Here is a 21,057-nt window from a genome sequence, read left to right as displayed (position 1 = left end):
AACCCCTCCTCCTCCTCCTCCTCCTGGTGAATGTGTTGTTAACATATCTAATGTATTGTCTATTAACCCCTCCTCCTCCTCCTCCTCCAGATGAATGTGTTGTTAACATATCTAATGTATTGTCTATTAACCCCTCTTCCTCCTCCTCCACATCCTCTTCCTCCATGTGAATATGTTGTTAACATATCTAATGTATTGTCTATTAACCCCTCCTCCTCCTCCTCCTCCTGGTGAATGTGTTGTTAACATATCTAATGTATTGTCTATTAACCCCTCCTCCTCCTCCTCCTCCAGATGAATGTGTTGTTAACATATCTAATGTATTGTCTATTAACCCCTCTTCCTCCTCCTCCTCCTCCTCCTCCTCCAGGTGAATGTGTTGTTAACATATCTAATGTATTGTCTATTAACCCCTCCTCCTCCTCCTCCTCTTCCTCCAGGTGAATGTGTTGTTAACATATCTAATGTATTGTCTATTAACCCCTCCTCCTCCTCCTCTTCCTCCAGGTGAATGTGTTGTTAACATATCTAATGTATTGTCTATTAACCCCTCCTCCTCCTCCTCCTCCTGGTGAATGTGTTGTTAACATATCTAATGTATTGTCTATTAACCCCTCCTCCTCCTCCTCCTCTTCCTCCAGGTGAATGTATTGTTAACATATCTAATGTATTGTCTATTAACCCCTCCTCCTCCTCCTCCTCCTGGTGAATGTGTTGTTAACATATCTAATGTATTGTCTATTAACCCCTCCTCCTCCTCCTCCTCCTCCTCCAGGTGAATGTGTTGTTAACATATCTAATGTATTGTCTATTAACCCCTCTTCCTCCTCCTCCACCTCCTCTTCCTCCATGTGAATGTGTTGTTAACATATCTAATGTATTGTCTATTAACCCCTCCTCCTCCTCCTCCTCTTCCTCCAGGTGAATGTGTTGTTAACATATCTAATGTATTGTCTATTAACCCCTCCTCCTCCTCCTCCTCCTGGTGAATGTGTTGTTAACCTGTTGAGGTATAGGGGGCAGTATTTTCTTTTGGATGAAAAGCGTGCCTAGAGTAAACTGCCTAATACTCGGGCCCAGAGTCAAATATTTGCATATTATTAGAATTTGGATTTGGATAGAAAACACTCTAAATATTCTAAAACTGTTTGAATGATGTCTGTGAGTATAACAGAACTCATATGGCAGGCAAAAACCTGAGAGGTATCCAACCAGGAAGTGGGAACTCTGAGGCTTGTAGTCTTTTCAAATGATTGTCTATCCAAACTACAGTGTCTGTGATGTCATATTGCACTTCCTACGGCTTCCACTAGATGTCAACAGTCTTTAGAACCTTGTTTGAGGATTCTACTGTGCAATTTGATTGAATAACACCCGGAACAAGTAGTGGCCTGGCTGGGGTCACTTAGTTACCTCATGCGCAGTCACGCAGTGCTAGCCATTTTTCTTTTTCTTCTGTAATGAATACGCTATTGTCCGGTTGGAATATTATCAAAGTTTTATGTTAAAAACACCCTAAAATATTTATAACAGTATTATAGAGTTTTGACGACGCCGTGGCTTGACGGTTAACTGTATAGCTTGCATTGATGGCCGAGCTCTGTACTCAGAATATTGAACAATGTGCTTTCTCCGTAAAGTTATTTTGATCTGACACAGCGGTTGCATTAAGGAGTAGTTTATCTATAATTCTTTAAATAATTGTTATATATTTTGTCAGCGTTTTATGATGAGTATTTCTGTAAATTGATGTGCTGATTCACCGGGAGTTTTGGGAGGAATACATTTTCTGAACGTCACGCGCCAATATAAAATGTTTTTTTTTGGATATAAATATGAACTTGATAGAACAAAAAAATGCATGTATTGTGTAACATGATGTCCTAGGAGTGTCATCTGATGAAGATCGTCAAAGGTTAGTGCATAATTTTAGCTGGTTTTCTGCTTTTGGTGATGCCTGTTCTTGCATTGAAAATGGCTGTGTGTAATTTTATGTCTATGTACTGTCCTAACATAATCTAACTTTATGCTTTCGCCATAAAGCCTTTTTGAAATCGGACAATGTGGTTGGATTAAGGAGAGGTTTATCTTTAAAATGGTGTAAAATAGTTGTATGTTTGAGAAATTTTAATTATGACATTTTGTTGTTTTGAATTTGCCGCCCTGATATTTCATTGGCTGTTGAATAGTGTGAACCGTGGGTGGGACGGTAGCGTCCCAGGTAGCCCTGAGAAGTTAACATATCTAATGTATTGTCTATTAACCCCTCCTCCTCCTCCTCTTCCTCCAGGTGAATGTGTTGTTAACATATCTAATGTATTGTCTATTAACCCCTCCTCCTCTTCCTCCTCCTGGTGAATGTGTTGTTAAGATATCTAATGAATTGTCTATTAACCCCTCCTCCTCTTCCTCCACCTCCTCTTCCTTCAGGTGACTGTGTTGTTAACATATCTAATGTACTGTCTATTAATGGATTATCTAAAGTGCGTGCGTGTGTGTTTCAGGTCAGAGCTCTGTTCATTTTGGCTACCATTTCGTGGAGGTTTTCGGAGGGGCTCATGGAGACTTTGGACTCAGAGAGGGCCGTCATCTCACAGGTAACAATAAATAACAGAAGAAACCATCTTCAGTACCAACTTTTTCATCTTCATCTTCCACAGCGTCACAGCAGAGTAGTTTCAAATAATGTAAAAAATAATAACTTCCTCTTCCTCTCTACTTCACCTTAGCTCTCTGTTTCTACCTCGTTTTCTTCCTCGCTCCGTTACCCTCTCTCTCATTCTTTCTCTCTATTTTCCTCTCTCTTCATTCTCCTCCCCTTCCTCTATTTCTCTGTTCACCACCCTGTCTCTACACCCCCTCTCTCTCTCCTCTTCCTCCATGGTGCGTCTGAGGGGAGAGAGCAATAGTGCCACCACCAAATCATCACCTAGTCTCTTCCAGAGACAGGCCTTCACTCAGATAAAGACTTCCAGCATCTCTGTTAATGTCAGTCTTGTAGAGCTCGGAAATTGCACACTTTTCCGTTGGACCTGGGCCGCTAGGGTTCTGATGAAAAGCAGTGCACTATAATGAATAGGATGGCATTTTGGACACTCTGTCTTATTGTTAAAAAGTGAAGTTCTTCTCTTGCCAGGCCCAGGCTGACAGTACTCTAGAACCCGGGTCCACCATCTCTGTCCCCTTCACCGTGTCAATGGCCAACGGAACAGAAGGAACTTTTACCATCCGAGCCACGAACGACCGCGGCTTCATTTCCTCCTTCCCCGCCAGTGTCTCCATTGGGACCGGGGAAGGAGTGGCCAACGGTACGTGACCCTCACGGCGCCTGCCAGCACCCCATCGGTAACGGACGTCACCTTGACCATCGAGGCCGAGTCCGCTGGAGCCACAGACTTAAACTACTCCATCCTACGTCTCTTATGTTTTCAGCAAAACCCTAAAATGAACTACTCCGTCCTGCGTCTCTCTGTTAGCAAGGTAAGGGTCATGTTCCAAAACTCAAAAATTAACTACACAGTCTGCATTTCTCTGTTGTCAGCAAGGTAAGTCTCATATTCCAAAACTCTAAAATGGGCCTGGCCTCCTTTCCTCATATCCTCTCTCCCTCATGGCCCCTGATTTGAATGCTACCAGCTCTACAGGTCAGAGATGGTTCTACCACTAGCAGCTCTACAGGTCAGAGATGGTTCTACCACTAGCAGCTCTACAGGTCAGAGATGGTTCTACCACTAGCAGCTCTACAGGTCAGAGATGGTTCTACCACTACCGGCTCTACAGGTCAGAGATGGTTCTACCACTAGCGGCTCTACAGGTCAGAGATGGTTCTACCACTAGCGGCTCTACAGGTCAGAGATGGTTCTACCACTAGCGGCTCTACAGGTCAGAGATGGTTCTACCACTAGCGGCTCTACAGGTCAGAGATGGTTCTACCACTAGCGGCTCTACAGGTCAGAGATGGTTCTACCACTAGCGGCTCTACAGGTCAGAGATGGTTCTACCACTAGCGGCTCTACAGGTCAGAGATGGTTCTACCACTAGCGGCTCTACAGGTCAGAGATGGTTCTACCACTAGCGGCTCTACAGGTCAGAGATGGTTCTACCACCACCACTACTACTTCAGTTGACTGACTAAGATCAATATCGCTCCCTCTCTGTCTCCCCCCTCCTCCATGTGACAGATTTCACCCCTCCCCAGTGCGGGGTGGTCAGCGTCTCGTCCAGCTGCCCGGCTGACTGCAGTCCTTCTTACTGGCAGCTCTCTGCCAACCTGACCGACAGTGCCAACGGGACGGGCATTGACCGAGTCACCCTGCGCCAGGGCAACGGGACCCTGAACACTTCTACAGAGGTGGGCACCCGGGGCGAGAACATGATCCGGGTGGCGTACAGCGCCACCTGCTGTTCAAAGAAGGTAGAACTGGTGGTAGTGGACAGGGCAGGCAACGTGGGTGTGTGTCTGGGCTCAGTGAGTGACTCTGTGGGGGTGGTTGTGAGCTCTACAGCCCAGGTCTCTGTCACCAACACTACAGCTGTACCTGTAGTTAGTACTACATCCACACAGGTCTCTGTCACCAACACTACAGTTGTAGATGTAGTTAGTACTACATCCACCCAGGTCTCTGTCACCAACACTACAGCTGTACCTGTAGTTAGTACTACATCCACCCAGGTCTCTGTCACCAACACTACAGCTGTACCTGTAGTTAGTACTACAGTCCACCCAGGTCTCTGTCACCAACACTACAGCTGTACCTGTAGTTAGTACTACTTCCACCCAGGTCTCTGTCACCAACACTACAGCTGTACCTGTAGTTAGTACTACATCCTCCGGGAGGCCACGTTTGACTCTGTCCCTGTATCTAAGGATCTGTGTAATGCTTTATCTCCTCCTGTGGAATAGAGTAGAGCTGTAGAGTTGTATAATAGCTCATGTAGGTAGATGTCATGTGGAACAGAGAAATCATTGCAAAGAGAGTCAAGTCATCAGACATAACCAGTATGTATATGTTAGCTTGTACAAAAAGACAGGGTGGAAATATGTAATGAACTCTGTCATAATACATTGTGATGTCACATTGATGTCCCACACAGACAGCATAGATAGAAAACAGGACCCCTATAAGGCATACGGCCATTGGTGATGTATGTGATGATGTCACAGGGTCAAAATTATTCCGCAAAAAAATTATCACCTCAATTATCGCTTGAATCTTATGTTTAAAACTGATGTGCACTATGGGAAACAAACATTTTTCCATTAGAAGCTAAAGTGGGGGAAGTCACGTGGTCACGTTTTTATAGGGGACAGTGCACATTAAAAACCTCTTGAGCGCCTCGTCCCGCAAGCGGGATCAACATCCAGCGAAAAACTCCTAGCGACATTAGCATAACGAAATTTAATATATATATTTTTTCAAATATAGGACTGTCTCATATCGTTTTATAGATACACCTCTCCTGAATCGACCCACGTCGTCCGATTTCAAAAAGGTTTTACAGGAAAAGCAAAACATTAGATTATGTTAGAGGAGTACATGGTAAAAGTAGCAACATAGCAATTTTCCGACCAACCACATGCATCACAAATAACCAAAAAACAGCTAAATGCAGCACTAACCTTTTACAAACTTCATCAGATGACACACCTAGGACATCATGTTACACAATGCATGCATTCTTTTGTTCAATAAAGTTCATATTTATATATAAAAACAGCATTTTACATCGGCACCTGACGTTGACTAACTATTTTCCCTCAAATGCATCCCGGGAAACAGTGCTACAATTTACTAAATTACTATTCGAAAACATTTTTAAAATGTAATATTGTCATTCTAAGATTTATAGATGAATATCTCTTGAAAGCACCTGTCATACCAGATTTAAAAATAACTTTACTGGGTAATCACACTTTGCGATAAAAGGGGATGCGATACTCAGAAAATTCGCTGGTAAACCTAGCTCGGCGCCATCTTGGAACAATCGCATATCACATCTAATCTTGTATACTATTGTCAATAATCCCTTACCTTTAGTTGTCTTCATCAGAAAGCACTTCCAGGAATCCCAGGTCCACAACAAATGTATTTTCGGTCAAAAAAGTCCATCCTTTATGTTCCATTAGCTTGCTGTTGTTAGTGCGTCTGAAGGCTGTATCCAAATGCTCAATCGGGCGCGGGACAGCAGTTTCGAAAAATAACTTTTTTCCCCCATTTAGGTTCATTCAAACATGTCAAACGTTGTATAACATAAATCTTCAGGGCCTGTTTCAACAAGAGAGCCAATAAGATTAGAGGGGGACGATTGTATTGTGTTTCAAAACGTTTCGAAAGGAGGGGGTAGACAGGGCCGCCGACGTCACAATGGTGATGGCCCTCCTACTGTGACCAATTTCCACAGCGTCTCATTCATTCAGTTTCGACAGTAGAAGGCTCAAAACACTTTGTAAAGACTGGGGACATCTAGTGGAAGCAATAGAAAGTGCTCAATGAACGATAGCTCACGGTGTGATTAATAGGCAAAGATGTGAAGTTGAGTCCACAATTCAGAATTCCACTTCCTGTTTCAATCGGTCTCGGGGTTTTAAATGCCATATGAGGTCTGTTATACTCACAGACACCATTCAAACAGTTTTAGAAACTTTAGGGTGTTTTCTATCCACAGGTATTAATTATATGCATATCCTAGCTTCTGAGTTTGATTAGTAGGCCGTTGAAAATGGGCACGAATTTTTTCAAAATGCGCTGTGGCGCCCCCTATCCTAGGGTGAGCCCAAGAGGTTAATCAGCATCAATATTACATCCATGTAAATGTGCCAGGGTTAGCCAAAGGCTCATTTGCACCCATAGTCCCTGGGCAGGTAAGGGCCTTTACACAGCCATTATCTAACTACAAATACACACTAAAACAATACAAAATACAAATACATTACATCCAATAATATATCATTCTAACAACAACACACTATCATGAGGAACCACAGATAACTCATGTGTACAGGTTTGGATAGATTTGAGCCATGTTTTCAATTTAAATGTAAAAGTACAATAATCAGTGCAGCTTCTCTAGTCCATGGGCATTGCATTCCATCATATTTTAGCTCTAACAGAGAAGGCCGATTGACTGAATTTACTGTCTCAAAAAGGTACAACGCAATCAACCTGCTTTCGTTGTAAAGCCTTTTTGAAACCGGACAGTGTGGTTATATTAACAAGAGTCTTGTCTTTAAAATGGTGTAAAATAGTCATATGTTTGAGAAATTGAAGTAATAGCATTTCTAAGGTATTTGAATAACGCGCCACGGGATTCCACTGGCTGTTGAGTAGGTGGGACGATTTCGTCCCACATACCCTAGAGAGGTTAACAACTTGTCTATTTTTTTGTGTACACACAGGACTGTATCGTGTGCCTACATCGGCATGTTAACTTGTGGGCAATAATTTATATAAACGGTAAACAGAAGGGGGCCTAATACTGACCCTTGTGTGACCCCAATGTTATAGTAAAGAGTATCCGACTGAGCGTCTCCCAGATGAATCCTTGACAGTTTCTCATCAGTTAAAACAGTGCCACCTACAGTAAGGCACAGGAACAGACACAGGGCATTTGTAACGATATCACAAAAACCTGGATAGACTTAACATACACCTGCTTGACAGAAAACACAGTACGTTGTTGTAGATGTCTGAGGCCATCTATGCTGAGGCAGATATGACCAATAAGGTCAAGTTTGACAGAGGTGAGATGGCGGAGAGGATTGTGGATATCTACGTCAGTGCAGACACCCTGAGAGACGATGAGAACAACACCAAGAGAGAAGAGACAGCAGACACTGCTCCTAATAATGGACCAGGAGACCAGCATTCAGGTAACACACACACACACACACACACGCACAAAGGTTTATTTGATGTGTCTACAGACCCTGATAGCTCAGGGAAGAGACCCTTCCCAGATTTTGCAGTGTGTCTGGGGCTGCTGTGTATTCTAATAGCTTGGATCATAACCCTGTCTGTCTACTGTGAGTTGGTGTCCAAATTCATTGCTTATCATCTAGTTGTAAGAAGTGCTGGTAATTAGGACTATTCACCTATAGTTACTAGGTAAAACAATGTTGCATCCTAGTAACTAGTTGCATCCCTGCCTGATATGGCAACCGCTCGGCCTCCGATCGCAAGGCACTACAGATGGTGGTGCATACGGCCCAGTACAGCACTGGGGCTAAGCTGCCTGCCATCCAGGACCTCTACACCAGGTGGTGTCAAAGGAAGGCCCTAAAACTTGTCAAAGACCCCAGCTATCCAAGTCAGAGACTGTTCTCTTTGCTACCGCATGGCAAGCAGTACTGGAGCGGCAAGTCTAGGACCAAAGGCTTCTCAACAGCTTTCAACGCCAACCCATAAGACTCCTGAACAGGCAATCAAATGGCTGCCCGGACTATTTGCATTGAGTCCCGATACAGCCTAGATACAACAACCTGACTATGGAGAGAGACCAGCTACAGACCAGCTACAACAACCTGACTAAAGAGAGAGACCAGCTACAGACCAGTTACAACACCCTGACTAAAGAGAGATACCAGCTACAGACCAGTTACAACAACCTGACTATAGAGAGAGACCAGCTACAGACCAGCTACAACAACCTGACTAAAGAGAGAGACTAGTTACAACAACCTGACTAAAGAGAGAGACCAGCTACAGACCAGATACAACAACCTGACTATAGAGAGAGACCAGCTACAGACCAGATACAACAACCTGACTATAGAGAGAGACCAGCTACAGACCAGATACAACACCCTGACTAAAGAGAGAGACTAGTTACAGACTAGTTACAACACCCTGACTAAAGAGAGAGACCAGTTACAGACTAGTTACAACACCCTGACTAAAGAGAGAGACCAGTTACAGACTAGTTACAACACCCTGACTAAAGAGAGAGACCAGTTACAGACTAGTTACAACACCCTGACTGAAGAGAGAGACCAGCAACAGACCAGTAGTAACACCCTGACTAAAGAGAGACCAGCTACAACACCCTGACTAAAGAGAGAGAGACCAGCTACAGACCAGTAGTAACACCCTGACTAAAGAGAGAGACCAGCAACAGACCAGTAGTAACACCCTGACTAAAGAGAGAGACCAGCAACAGACCAGTAGTAACACCCTGACTAAAGAGAGAGACCAGCAACAGACCAGTAGCAACACCCTGACTAAAGAGAGACCAGCTACAACACCCTGAATAAAGAGAGAGAACAAGATGAGAGAGAGGGTGAGATCATTTGATGATGGCACTGATATTTCATTTATAAATGTGAGATATATAGACATCTTCATCAATTAAATATCTCTCTCTGAACATATTCATGAATTTATTTAAAACCTACAGTATTTACTTTCTGAGATACAGTAGTAGCTTCCTGTCTTCAGTAGTTATGTGATGGACACATCGCCAGACAATGAACGACACACTACAACACTACAAGTACACGGCTGCATAAGAACAGATAGAAGGGAACACCATGAGGTTATTAACTTTGTACAGTGGACTCCTGATAAGTGGCAGACATTAGAATCAAATACTATTTCAAATCGTATAAAAATACTTTGTGCATTTGTGATAGCCTGCTAGAATGTCAGATGGGCGGGGTTTGAACTTTTGAGACTTTTCTATTGCAACAGGTAAGCTCAAATAAGCACGGCACAGCTTAAATATTTATTTCATATAGTTTTGAAGTCCACACTCAGTTGTCAGGATTAAAAGATAAAAAAGTGAAAAGGAGAATAAAATGTGATAGCCTCAACCACCCATGTTACTCTTTAATCATAGTCCGTGCATGGACTCCACAAGGTGAGGAAAGTGTTCCACAGGGATGCTGGCCAATGTTGACTCCAATGCTCCCCACAGTTGTGTCAGATTAGGCTTGGGCGGTAAACCAGGGCATTTGGAAATAGCCACTGAATGGTTTTTCAATACTTTCAATGCCGTAGAGATTTTCAATACCTTTCAATATTTGTAATAATTTTTATGTAAATACCTGCAGTCAAATTGTGCAATGATTTAGAAGATAAAACAGACCGCGTTCTTATTTCAGATGTCACATTATTTGACATTATGAAGCTTACTTAGTTCCCCAGGACAGTTGAGCCAGTCACATATTTGTTGTAAGTAGCACAACAGGAGAAAGTGGGCGCAGGTGAGTCCAGCTGTGTGTCGACAGGGGTCACATTTTTATATTGACATTCAGTGGTTTTTTTTATTCAATAGAGTGATCAGGGACCTGCAACTACAGTTTTCCTTCAAAGAAAATACATTAGTGCAACACATTTGGCAGAAAATAGCTTCATTTTCTTCAGATGAAGTGTAACACTATTTGGCTGGCAGTCACACAAGTAAATGAGCTTAGAATGAAAAAGCAAGGTGTTTTTAAACGATGCATGGCCATCATATTTCTAATGTTTTGCTTAAAGTTAATCTTTCATTTTACCAGAAATGTACCAGTGGGGAAAAAGCTACACATCAGTTGGAGCACTTTCTGCGGATAGAAAGTGAATTCTCATCTGAATTGGAAGTGCAACTGAAGCACTAACTTTGTCTCAGAAATTAACAATAAGGAGCATTTTAGATCTGTGTTTACAAAACACAGCAAGATATTTCTTATGCGTTTTCTTTTTCTTTCCTCTGTAAAAAAAACTGAATTGGGCGTTAACATGACCCGTATCGCGGCGTCATATTGTGTTAGCTTTCTGCCGTGATTGAGAAGGCAAATCCCTTCGGATGAGTTACTTGTACAGCTGCCACTGCTATCTTGATTTCCTTGCGTTTCCCATCTGCTCCTCCCCCTCTTCTCTGAGCAGACAGGCCTGTAGCCCTACTAAGTACAGACTCCACACAGACATAGTGTGTGTGGACATGCTGCTGGAGAGCCAGTATTCATGTATACAATGTCTCTCATTCACCTTCGCTTGTAAATGTCTAAACTCATTAAAAATGACATTCGCTAGCTCGTACCTATATATAGTGCATTCGGAAAGTATTCAGACCCCTTGATTATCTTAAATACTTTTAAAGACATGGAAAGATGACAATTGTGGCACAAACCATAACTGGATCCATGAGAAAAAGAGTTAACAATAACCTACTCTAGCATCTCTACACTCTTAGCACCTTTTTTTCTATCTAGAACTGAAAAGGGTTCTTCGGTTGTCCCCATAGGAGAGCCCTTTTGGCTCTAGGAAGAACCCATTCGGTTCCAGGTTGAAACCTTCTGGGTTCCCTGTACAACCGTTTCCGCAGAGGATTCTACATGGAACCCAAAATAGTTCTACCTGGAACCAAAAAGGTTCTCAACTGGGGACATCAGCAGAACACTTTTGGAACCCTTTTGTATTTTTTGGTGTACTTTTAACCCTTTTTTTCTCCCCAATTTCGTGAAATCCAATTGGTAGTTACAGTCTTGTCCCATCGCTGCAAATCTCATACGGACTCAGGAGAGGCGAAGGTCAAGAGCCATGCGTCCTCTGAAACACAACCCCGCCTAGCCTCACTGCTTCTTGACACACTGCTCGCTTAACCCGGAAGCCAGCAGCACCAATGTGTAAGAGGATACACAGTACAGCTGGCAACTGAAGTCAGTGTGCTTGCGCCTGGCCTGTCACAAGGAGTCGCTAGAGCGCGATGGGACAAGGACATCTCGGCCGGCGAAACCCTTCCCTAACCCGGACGACACTGGGCCAATTGTGTGCCGCCTCATGGGTCTCGCGGTCTCGGGCAGCTGCAACACAGCCCGGGATCGAACCCGGATCTGTAGTGATGCCTCTAGCACGCCTCTAGCACCTTAGACCGCAGCACCACTCGGCAGGCCCCAGAACCCTTTTTTCTTAGTGTAGGTTTGAGAAGTAGGAGAGGAGATAGGTCAAGATTCTAGGAAAGACTGATTGAGATAGAGCCTTAGTGTCACATGGAATGATGCTGGAGAGACGAAGCAGGTACGGGGAGTGGAATGAGACGGACATGGAATGAGACAGGAACAGCGTCAGCAAACTAATACAAAAGACAAAAACAATACAATGCAGAAGCGGGGAATAGAGCTAGGGAACTGACAAATATAGGGGAGGAAACAAACAGATGATAAGTGAGTCCAGGTGAGTCCAATTTCGCTGATGCGCGTGACGAGGGAAGCCAGGTGTGCATGATGGATTGCAGGAGTGCGTGATGCAGGGCAACCTGGTGTCCTCAAGCGCCAGGGGGAGGGAAGAGCGGGAGCAGACGTGACACTTAATGTCAGAAAGAGCCGTAGAGGAGGAAGAAGACAACTGGAGAATGAGGAAGAGAGAAAAATAAGACAAATATTTATGTTTAGATTTAGAGGAGAGTATGTAGACATACAGTACCCTGGAAATATACCAATCATTTATTAGCAATATGTCATGTGGTTTGCCATAGGCATATGCTCAGCTAAATTATTTTCTTGATTTGTTCTCCTTCTTACTAAAAGCACGTATTAAAAAATAAAGGAACAATGTCTACCAGCTTCCTGATTGAATGTGATTGGATACTTAATAAAAGAGTGTCACATGCAGTTGGACACAGACAAAGGCCAGAACAGTACTGAGGGGACACATGCATGGCACATGAAGACACACACACGTGAAGTTCCCCTTTAAAACCTCTGGTAAAGATGAAGACATAGATTTCCTCACACTGCTATCACACACAGACAGCATAGATAGGAAGAAAGGACCTGATTTGGCCATCGATGGCCGGTCACAAGCCATTACGTAACTACCTTATGAATGATGCCACAAACAGGCCTTTTAAAGTGATAGGCTGAAAGGCTGCAATCAGACCAACTACTCAACAATGAAGTTAGAATCATACAGTAGATATTACCATTAGGAGTCAGTTAGAAAGGTAATCATACAGTAGATATTACCATTAGGAGTCAGTTAGAAAGGTAATCATACAGTAGATATTACCATTAGGAGTCAGTTAGAAAGGTAATCATACAGTAGATATTACCATTAGGAGTCAGTTAGAAAGGTAATCATACAGTAGATATTACCACTAGGAGTCAGTTAGAAAGGTAATCATACAGTAGATATTACCATTAGGAGTCAGTCAGAAAGGTAATCATACAGTAGATATTACCATTAGGAGTCAGTTAGAAAGGTAATCATACAGTAGATATTACCATTAGGAGTCAGTTAGAAAGGTAATCATACAGTAGATATTATCATTAGAAGTCAGTTAGAAAGGGAATCATACAGTAGATATTACCATTAGGAGTCAGTTAGAAAGGTATCTATACAGTAGCTATTACCATAAGGAGTCAGTTAGAAAGGGAATCATACAGTAGATATTACCATTAGGAGTCAGTTAGAAAGGTAATCATACAGTAGATATTATCATTAGAAGTCAGTTAGAAAGGTATCTATACAGTAGATATTACCATTAGGAGTCAGTTAGAAAGGTAACTGTACAGTAGCTATTACCATAAGGAGTCAGTTAGAAAGGGAATCATACAGTAGATATTACCATTAGGAGTCAGTTAGAAAGGGAATCATACAGTAGATATTACCATTAGGAGTCAGTTAGAAAGGTAATCATACAGTAGATATTACCATAAGGAGTCAGTTAAAAAGGTCATCATATAGTAGATATTACCATTAGGAGTCAGTCAGAAAGGTAATCATACAGTAGATATTACCATTAGTAGTCAGTTAGAAAGGTAATCTTACAGTAGACATTATCATTAGGAGTCAGTCAGAAAGGTAATCATACAGTAGATATTACCATTAGGAGTCAGTTAGAAAGGTAATCTTAGAGTAAACATTATCATTAGGAGTCAGTCAGAAAGGTAATCATACAGTAGATATTACCTTTAGGAGTCAGTTAGAAAGGTAATCATACAGTAGATATTACCATTAGGAGTCAGTCAGAAAGGTAATCATACAGTAGATATTACCATTAGGAGTCAGTTAGAAAGGTAATCATACAGTAGATATTACCATTAGGAGTCAGTTAGAAAGGTAATCATACAGTAGATATTACCATTAGGAGTCAGTTAGAAAGGTAATCATACAGTAGATATTACCATTAGGAGTCAGTTAGAAAGGTAATCATACAGTAGATATTACCTTTAGGAGTCAGTTAGAAAGGTAATCATACAGTAGATTTTACCATTAGGAGTCAGTTAGAAAGGTCATCATACAGTAGATATTACCATTAGGAGTCAGTTAGAATGGTAATCATACAGTAGATATTACCATTAGGAGTCAGTTAGAAAGGTAATCATACAGTAGATATTACCATTAGGAGTCAGTTAGAATGGTAATCATACAGTAGATATTACCATTAGGAGTCAGTTAGAAAGGGAATCATACAGTAGATATTACCATTAGGAGTCAGTTAGAAAGGTAATCATACAGTAGATATTACCTTTAGGAGTCAGTTAGAAAGGTAATCATACAGTAGATATTACCATTAGGAGTCAGTTAGAAAGGTAATCATACAGTAGATATTACCATTAGGAGTCAGTTAGAAAGGTAATCATACAGTAGATATTACCATTAGGAGTCAGTTAGAAAGGTAATCATACAGTAGATATTACCATAAGGAGTCAGTTAGAAAGGTCATCATACAGTAGATATTACCATTAGGAGTCAGTCAGAAAGGTAATCATACAGTAGATATTACCATTAGTAGTCAGTTAGAAAGGTAATCTTACAGTAGACATTATCATTAGGAGTCAGTCAGAAAGGTAATCATACAGTAGATATTACCATTAGGAGTCAGTTAGAAAGGTAATCATACAGTAGATATTACCATTAGGAGTCAGTTAGAAAGGTCATCATACAGTAGATATTACCATTAGGAGTCAGTTAGAATGGTAATCATACTGTAGATATTACCATTAGGAGTCAGTTAGAAAGGTAATCATACAGTAGATATTACCATTAGGAGTCAGTTAGAATGGTAATCATACAGTAGATATTACCATTAGGAGTCAGTTAGAAAGGGAATCATACAGTAGATATTACCATTAGGAGTCAGTTAGAAAGGTAATCATACAGTAGATATTACCATTAGGAGTCAGTTAGAAAGGTAATCATACAGTAGATATTACCATTAGGAGTCAGTTAGAAAGGTAATCATACAGTAGATATTACCACTAGGAGTCACTTAGAAAGGTATTCATACAGTAGATATTACCATTAGGAGTCAGTTAGAAAGGTAATCATACAGTAGATATTACCATTAGGAGTCAGTCAGAAAGGTAATCATACAGTAGATATTACCATTAGGAGTCAGTTAGAAAGGTAATCATACAGTAGATATTACCATTAGGAGTCAGTTAGAAAGGTAATCATACAGTAGATATTACCATTAGGAGTCAGTTAGAAAGGTAATCATACAGTAGATATTATCATTAGAAGTCAGTTAGAAAGGGAATCATACAGTAGATATTACCATTAGGAGTCAGTTAGAAAGGTATCTATACAGTAGCTATTACCATAAGGAGTCAGTTAGAAAGGGAATCATACAGTAGATATTACCATTAGGAGTCAGTTAGAAAGGTAATCATACAGTAGATATTACCATTAGGAGTCAGTTAGAAAGGTAATCATACAGTAGATATTACCATTAGGAGTCAGTTAGAAAGGTAATCATACAGTAGATATTACCACTAGGAGTCAGTTAGAAAGGTAATCATACAGTAGATATTACCATTAGGAGTCAGTCAGAAAGGTAATCATACAGTAGATATTACCATTAGGAGTCAGTTAGAAAGGTAATCATACAGTAGATATTACCATTAGGAGTCAGTTAGAAAGGTAATCATACAGTAGATATTATCATTAGAAGTCAGTTAGAAAGGGAATCATACAGTAGATATTACCATTAGGAGTCAGTTAGAAAGGTATCTATACAGTAGCTATTACCATAAGGAGTCAGTTAGAAAGGGAATCATACAGTAGATATTACCATTAGGAGTCAGTTAGAAAGGTAATCATACAGTAGATATTACCATTAGGAGTCAGTTAGAAAGGTAATCATACAGTAGATATTACCATTAGGAGTCAGTTAGAAATGTAATCATACAGTAGATATTACCATTAGGAGTCAGTTAGAAAGGTAATCATACAGTAGATATTACCATTAGGAGTCAGTTAGAAAGGTAATCATACAGTAGATATTACCATTAGGAGTCAGTTAGAAAGGTAATCATACAGTAGATATTATCATTAGAAGTCAGTTAGAAAGGTATCTATACAGTAGCTATTACCATAAGGAGTCAGTTAGAAAGGGAATCATACAGTAGATATTACCATTAGGAGTCAGTTAGAAAGGTAATCATACAGTAGATATTATCATTAGAAGTCAGTTAGAAAGGTATCTATACAGTAGATATTATCATTAGAAGTCAGTTAGAAAGGTATCTATACAGTAGATATTACCATTAGGAGTCAGTTAGAAAGGTATCTATACAGTAGATATTACCATAAGGAGTCAGTTAGAAAGGGAATCATACAGTAGATATTACCATTAGGAGTCAGTTAGAAAGGTAATCATACAGTAGATATTATCATTAGAAGTCAGTTAGAAAGGTATCTATACAGTAGATATTACCATTAGGAGTCAGTTAGAAAGGTAATCTTACAGTAGACATTATCATTAGGAGTCAGTCAGAAAGGTAATCATACAGTAGATATTACCATTAGTAGTCAGTTAGAAAGGTAATCATACAGTAGATATTACCATTAGGAGTCAGTCAGAAAGGTAATCATACAGTAGATATTACCATTAGGAGTCAGTCAGAAAGGTAATCATACAGTAAATATTACCATTAGGAGTCAGTCAGAAAGGTAATCATACAGTAGATATTACCATTAGGAGTCAGTTAGAAAGGTAATCATACAGTAGATATTACCATTAGGAGTCAGTTAGAAAGGTAATCATACAGTAGATATTATCATTTGAAGTCAGTTAGAAAGGGAATCATACAGTAGATATTACCATTAGGAGTCAGTTAGAAAGGTAATCATACAGTAGATATTACCATTAGGAGTCAGTTAGAAAGGTAATCATACAGTAGATATTACCATTAGGAGTCAGTCAGAAAGGTAATCATACAGTAGATATTACCATTAGGAGTCAGTCAGAAAGGTAATCATACAGTAGATATTACCATTAGGAGTCAGTTAGAAAGGTAATCATACAGTAGATATTACCATTAGGAGTCAGTTAGAAAGGTAATCATACAGTAGATATTACCTTTAGGAGTCAGTTAGAAAGGTAATCATACAGTAGATATTACCTTTAGGAGTCAGTTAGAAAGGTAATCATACAGTAGATATTACCATTAGGAGTCAGTTAGAAAGGTAATCATACAGTAGATATTACCATTAGGAGTCAGTTAGAAAGGTAATCATACAGTAGATATTACCATTAGGAGTCAGTTAGAAAGGTAATCATACAGTAGATATTACCATAAGGAGTCAGTTAGAAAGGTCATCATACAGTAGATATTACCATTAGGAGTCAGTCAGAAAGGTAATCATACAGTAGATATTACCATTAGTAGTCAGTTAGAAAGGTAATCTTACAGTAGACATTATCATTAGGAGTCAGTCAGAAAGGTAATCATACAGTAGATATTACCATTAGGAGTCAGTTAGAAAGGTAATCTTACAGTAGACATTATCATTAGGAGTCAGTCAGAAAGGGAATCATACAGTAGATATTACCTTTAGGAGTCAGTTAGAAAGGTAATCATACAGTAGATATTACCATTAGGAGTCAGTTAGATTGGTCATCATACAGTAGATATTACCATTAGGAGTCAGTTAGAATGGTAATCATACTGTAGATATTACCATTAGGAGTCAGTTAGAAAGGTAATCATACAGTAGATATTACCATTAGGAGTCAGTTAGAATGGTAATCATACAGTAGATATTACCATTAGGAGTCAGTTAGAAAGGGAATCATACAGTAGATATTACCATTAGGAGTCAGTTAGAAAGGTAATCATACAGTAGATATTACCATTAGGAGTCAGTTAGAAAGGTAATCATACAGTAGATATTACCATTAGGAGTCAGTTAGAAAGGTAATCATACAGTAGATATTACCACTAGGAGTCACTTAGAAAGGTATTCATACAGTAGATATTACCATTAGGAGTCAGTTAGAAAGGTAATCATACAGTAGATATTACCATTAGGAGTCAGTTAGAAAGGTAATCATACAGTAGATATTACCATTAGGAGTCAGTTAGAAAGGTAATCATACAGTAGATATTACCATTAGGAGTCAGTTAGAAAGGTAATCATACAGTAGATATTACCATTAGGAGTCAGTTAGAAAGGTCATCATACAGTATATATTATCATTAGGAGTCAGTTAGAAAGGTAATCATACAGTAGATATTACCATTAGGAGTCAGTTAGAAAGGTAATCATACAGTAGATATTACCATTAGGAGTCAGTTAGAAAGGTAATCATACAGTAGATATTATCATTAGAAGTCAGTTAGAAAGGGAATCATACAGTAGATATTACCATTAGGAGTCAGTTAGAAAGGTATCTATACAGTAGCTATTACCATAAGGAGTCAGTTAGAAAGGGAATCATACAGTAGATATTACCATTAGGAGTCAGTTAGAAAGGTAATCATACAGTAGATATTATCATTAGAAGTCAGTTAGAAAGGTATCTATACAGTAGATATTACCATTAGGAGTCAGTTAGAAAGGTATCTATACAGTAGCTATTACCATAAGGAGTCAGTTAGAAAGGGAATCATACAGTAGATATTACCATTAGGAGTCAGTTAGAAAGGGAATCATACAGTAGATATTACCATTAGGAGTCAGTTAGAAAGGGAATCATACAGTAGATATTACAATTAGAAGTCAGTTAGAAAGGTAATCATACAGTAGATATTACCTTTAGGAGTCAGTTAGAAAGGTAATCATACAGTAGATATTACCATTAGGAGTCAGTTAGAAAGGTCATCATACAGTAGATATTACCATTAGGATTCAGTTAGAATGGTAATCATACAGTAGATATTACCATTAGGAGTCAGTTAGAAAGGTAATCATACAGTAGATATTACCATTAGGAGTCAGTTAGAAAGGTAATCATACAGTAGATATTACCATTAGGAGTCAGTTAGAAAGGTAATCATACAGTAGATATTACCATTAGGAGTCAGTTAGAAAGGTAATCATACAGTAGATATCACCATTAGGAGTCAGTTAGAAAGGTAATCATACAGTAGATATTACCATTAGGAGTCAGTTAGAAAGGTAATCATACAGTAGATATTATCATTAGAAGTCAGTTAGAAAGGTATCTATACAGTAGCTATTACCATAAGGAGTCAGTTAGAAAGGGAATCATACAGTAGATATTACCATTAGGAGTCAGTTAGAAAGGTAATCATACAGTAGATATTATCATTAGAAGTCAGTTAGAAAGGTATCTATACAGTAGATATTATCATTAGAAGTCAGTTAGAAAGGTATCTATACAGTAGATATTACCATTAGGAGTCAGTTAGAAAGGTATCTATACAGTAGCTATTACCATAAGGAGTCAGTTAGAAAGGGAATCATACAGTAGATATTACCATTAGGAGTCAGTTAGAAAGGTATTCATACAGTAGATATTATCATTAGAAGTCAGTTAGAAAGGTATCTATACAGTAGATATTACCATTAGGAGTCAGTTAGAAAGGTAATCTTACAGTAGACATTATCATTAGGAGTTAGTCAGAAAGGTAATCATACAGTAGATATTACCATTAGTAGTCAGTTAGAAAGGTAATCATACAGTAGATATTACCATTAGGAGTCAGTCAGAAAGGTAATCATACAGTAGATATTACCATTAGGAGTCAGTCAGAAAGGTAATCATACAGTAAATATTACCATTAGGAGTCAGTCAGAAAGGTAATCATACAGTAGATATTACCATTAGGAGTCAGTTAGAAAGGTAATCATACAGTAGATATTACCATTAGGAGTCAGTTAGAAAGGTAATCATACAGTAGATATTATCATTTGAAGTCAGTTAGAAAGGGAATCATACAGTAGATATTACCATTAGGAGTTTGTTAGAAAGGTAATCATACAGTAGATATTACCATTAGGAGTCAGTTAGAAAGGTAATCTTACAATAGATATTACCATTAGGAGTCAGTTAGAAAGGTAATCATACAGTAGATATTACCATAAGGAGTCAGTTAGAAAGGTAATCATACAGTAGATATTACCATTAGTAGTCAGTTAGAAAGGTAATCATACAGTAGATATTACCATTAGGAGTCAGTCAGAAAGGTAATCATACAGTAGATATTACCATTAGGAGTCAGTCAGAAAGGTAATCATACAGTAGATATTACCATTAGGAGTCAGTCAGAAAGGTAATCATACAGTAGATATTACCATTAGGAGTCAGTTAGAAAGGTAATCATACAGTAGATATTACCATTAGGAGTCAGTTAGAAAGGTAATAATACAGTAGATATTACCATTAGGAGTCAGTTAGAAAGGTAATCATACAGTAGATATTACCATTAGGAGTCAGTCAGAAAGGTAATCATACAGTAGATATTACCATTAGGAGTCAGTTAGAAAGGTAATCATACAGTAGATATTACCATTAGGAGTCAGTTAGAAAGGTAATCATACGGTAGATATTACCATTAGGAGTCAGTTAGAAAGGTAATCATACAGTAGATATTATCATTAGAAGTCAGTTAGAAAGGGAATCATACAGTAGATATTACCATTAGGAGTCAGTTAGAAAGGTATCTATACAGTAGCTATTACCATAAGGAGTCAGTTAGAAAGGGAATCATACAGTAGATATTACCATTAGGAGTCAGTTAGAAAGGTAATCATATAGTAGATATTATCATTAGAAGTCAGTTAGAAAGGTATCTATACAGTAGATATTACCATTAGGAGTCAGTTAGAAAGGTATCTATACAGTAGCTATTACCATAAGGAGTCAGTTAGAAAGGGAATCATACAG

Source organism: Salmo trutta, chromosome 4 (assembly GCF_901001165.1).
Source record: "Salmo trutta chromosome 4, fSalTru1.1, whole genome shotgun sequence".
Lineage (NCBI taxonomy): Eukaryota > Metazoa > Chordata > Actinopteri > Salmoniformes > Salmonidae > Salmo > Salmo trutta.
The sequence above is the reverse complement of the archived record's forward strand: the minus strand, read 5'-3'. Positions refer to the sequence as shown.